The sequence below is a fragment of the Dama dama genome, chromosome 13, assembly GCF_033118175.1.
Source record: "Dama dama isolate Ldn47 chromosome 13, ASM3311817v1, whole genome shotgun sequence".
In the NCBI taxonomy this organism is placed as follows: Eukaryota; Metazoa; Chordata; class Mammalia; order Artiodactyla; family Cervidae; genus Dama; species Dama dama.
Genome location: NC_083693.1, coordinates 42,940,186 through 42,944,054, shown reverse-complemented (window position 1 = coordinate 42,944,054; position 3,869 = coordinate 42,940,186). Strand labels below are relative to the sequence as shown.

General features: G+C 54.6%; 1 pseudogene; it reads right to left on the bottom strand.

Annotated features, from left to right (window-relative positions):
- Positions 1 to 213: 213 nt before the first annotated feature.
- Positions 214 to 3,350, bottom strand: LOC133068414 (granzyme H-like; annotated as a pseudogene).
- Between the last annotated feature and the right edge of the window lie 519 nt (positions 3,351 to 3,869).

Sequence of the window (3,869 nt, the reverse complement as noted above, 5' to 3'; positions counted from 1 at the left end):
GTGTTTGTGCCTGGAAAATCCCATGGACAGAGGAGCCTGGCAGCCACAGTTATGGGGTCACAAAGAGCGGGACAACTTAGTGACTTAGCAGCAGAGGGCGAGGGAGGAAGGAGGAAGTAAAACCCAGAACTGACAGCAGAGGGTGTCTTGGAGCAGCGTGGTTATGTACTGAGGTGGTTCCATGAATAAATAGGAATTCAGTCCCCATCGCTTTAGAGATCCCATTTATTGTGGCCCTGTGATCCCACTGCCAATCCCTATGGGATTCTTGCTGCTTCCCCAAGACAATGGTCAGTGCAGACAAAGGTCAGTCTCAAGCTGCTGTTAGAGGTGCATCATTGTTCTCTTTATTCAAGGCAGAAAGTGTGAGACCTGGGTGAAGACTCCTGGAGGTATCCCATTCATCTTTCCATAGGAGAAAGTACCACGGACCACTTTTTTACACACGCGGGGTCCACCGGAGTCACCCTGTGGGCAGAGATAAGGGCTGAGCAGGCCTCCTTGGGGTTTTGTCTTCCCTGCCGCCCGGCTGGGTGGTCTCAGTCAGGGGCTGTGGGGAAGACCCAGGCCCAGGGAGGCCTGGTCACCTCCCGGTCCTGGGGCTCCAGCCTGACTCTGACTGTTCTTAGCAGCTGGACTCAAGTCTACCTTTCTGTCAATTTTCTCCTGGAAACTCTGGTGATAAGACAGCTGTGGGATGACTGATGCTTCCTGACCCACTCGATAAAAAAAGCAAAACACTGGATTCAAGGACCAGGCTGCCAAAGCTCTCAGCTGAGGATGAAGATACGGCCTCTGCCCTACGCATACCTCCCGGGTCTGTGTGCTTAGATGCGGGAAAACTGACCTTGAAGCCGGTCTTCGCCTTCCTTGGGTCCCCGACACAAATCTGGCTGGCCCGGCTGCAGTGGCTGGGGCAGAGGGTTTCGCACACCCGGTCCTCCTGCACCATCAGCTCTGCCTCCTGCAGGGAGGTGGCAGGAGCACCCAGGGCCACCTGGCCCAGCCGGCCAGACTGCACACTGTCCTGGCCTCACCCGGGCCTTGGCCCTGGGCAGACTAAGGGGCTTCACAGCTGACGTCTGGTGGCCTTTCTCTCCAGCTGGTGGGAAGAGACAAGACTCTGGCTCAGCCGGTGGTCCTCTGGCCTGGATGCCATGATGAGGCTGCATGGACCCCATCTCTCACCTCTCCCCCTGAGACTGGTCAGGCGGCCAGGATGGGAAGGAAGAAAGGGGCAGGAGCTCCTGGGAGGGCAATGATCTGATCTCAGGAGGGCAGGGCCAGTGGGGCGTTTTCCTTGCCTGCAGTAACATGATGTCGTTGGAAAAGTTCTTAGGATTATAGTCTGGGTGGCGGATGGCTCTCCTCACCTGGATGACCTACTGGGTCCTCTCCTGCTGTTTGATGTTGTGGGCCCCCAGGGTGACACTCATGGAGCTGCACGGAGGGCAGAGCAGGGGTGTGGGGATCATGGGGTCACTGGAGATACAGCCTAGGAGCTGTGACAGGCAGCTGACACCAGGGCAGGGCAGCTGCTGAGGGGGAATTGAGGTGACAGACAGTCCTGGGGCTGAGTGACTCTGGGCCCTGTGCTTCTCGGTGACATGAGGGCAGGGCTCCCGGGAGCTTTCTCAGCAATATTGTGAAGTGACTCTGAGCTTGGGTTTGGCTCTAACTGCACACTCTCGTCCTTTTCTGAAGCTTTATTTGGCCATTGTGGGTCAGCCTTTCTCAACCCTGTCTCTTGTTCTCACCTCCGACCCACAGACCTCAAAACTTACCTGTCCTGTTTCTAGGCTTTTCATCACCCTAGTCCTGCTCATAAGATGGCTTGTTTGATGAGCTCTTGTGGTCCTGATTTCCAGGATCCTGGGGCGGAGGAGGGGTATCCCTGGGCTCAGCTCCTGGGGAGAGGACGGGTCCCTGTCCAGGCATCAGGAAGGGTAGGCTGGCTACTGCCCCTCACCTCCCTCTGCAGTGAGCAGCCGTCAGAACAAAGTCCTTTTGTGTGAGGACACTGCCACACCTCTTCCAACTCTTCTCACCCAGAAACTGAACGAAAGCCATGTAGGGGCAGGAGTGGGGCTTGGCCTCGTGGCCCCCAGTGATCTCCTCTGAAAGAAAAGGCTGAAAGATGGGGAAATGGGAGAGGCTATGGTCTAGAAGGGAGGTTCAGGAAGGTGGCAGTCAAGGTGGGTCGACGGTGCCCAACAGACACAAGGGGAAAGTCCCCCCAGGTTCTCACGGCAGTGGGATAAGCTTTTCTGAACCCCAAACCTCAGTATTGTTCTCCACGCCCTGATTCCCACAAACATATGGAGGGGCCCGAGACTGCCTTCCAGAGGGTGGAGCCCAGAAGATCATGGATGGGACCCCCAGATGAGCCCTCATTCTCATGGAGTCTCCTGGACCCCTCTTGAGCCTCTGCTAACATCCTGATTGGTGCCATTTTCTAATAATACACCTATGAGATTATGGATTTGGGTTTTCTAAAATCCTCATGTCCTAGGGCATAATGCATCCCAGGATCTCACTAAACATCTGTTGACTGCACCTGTGAAAGGCTTCCAATTAGCTTTTGGCTGAGGTTTGGTGGGGATAGTACTGGTGGGATTTAAGACCACAAGGATGGGGGAGGATCCCGCCAAAGACAGTGGGGTAGAAAATGAACTGCTTGGGGCTCGGGGAAGAGTAACGACACCCAGACAGCTTGGGGTGCTGTCATCTAGCCATTTCTGACCAATCACACCCTGGGCTCCTCTCCTGGGCAGGAGTGAAGGGTAGGGGAAGTAGACAAGTTTCTCTGGTTCTTAAGCTGGGTCCACTGACAACTCCTGTACTGTGGATGGTTGGTCTGAGTTGTCCTTTCCTGGCTGGAGTGAGGAATTTTCTTACTTGTGTTTTTGTAGCTTCACATCCTCCACCAAATGCACAACCCACTTTACTGGTGGTGAGAGCGAGGCTGAGAGCTACAAAGCTTTTAGTGAAAGCTTGCTTCCTACCATCCATCCTTGCTGAGTGTCTATGCAGCATCGAACGTGTAGTCTTGGTTGGGATGGGAGCTGGTTCAGACATTGGAGCTGAGCAGAATGGCCAGGACTGAGGGAGGTTTAGTGAGATGGGCTAGCCTGTCAGTAATAGGGATGGTCACTCACCTGTCCCAGCCCAGGAGGCAGAAGAAAGGCCATCAGGAGCAGGAGTAGCTGCTTCTTCCAGAAGGTCTGCCCAGTCAGAGCTGCTGGGGTTTCTTCCTTCCAGACACAAAGCACAGAGGAAGGAAGGAGGGGAGGCTCAGTGACCCCACAGACCTCCCCGAGCTGTGCATCACCCCAGCCGGGTGTGAGCATGCCACGTGTGCCCATGTTCTCTGCTGTGGGGTAGGTGAGAACGACAGTCACCACACTTGCACTCCCACCGCTGAGTCACAAAGCAAGAGGAAGAACAAGGAAGTGGAGGCTGGGGTGCAGCCTGGGGAGGAGCTGGGTCCCCAGAGGCCCTCAGTGACTGAAGCAAGAGTGTCTTCATTTCTCCCCTCTTGGGTCTTCTTTGATTCTGGGGAAAGCATGCAGAATTACCCAATAGGTGAGCTGCAGGGATAACAGAGACATGGCTCCTGTACTTGAGAAGCTCGGGGGCCGGAGGAGACCTGAAATCTGTGAGTAGAGAACATATGGGTGAGGACTATGTTGTAGGGCTCTACTTGGGGCCGAGTGTGAGGCAGAGACTGGACTTGCTTTAGGAGCAGAGAGACCTGGATTCATCCAAGTGCCCCAAACATCAACCCCATTTCCTATTTTGCCAGGGTTCTAGCCTCACATTTTTGGAGGATTTAGAATCTCCTGTTTAAATATAAGTATTCTGTAATA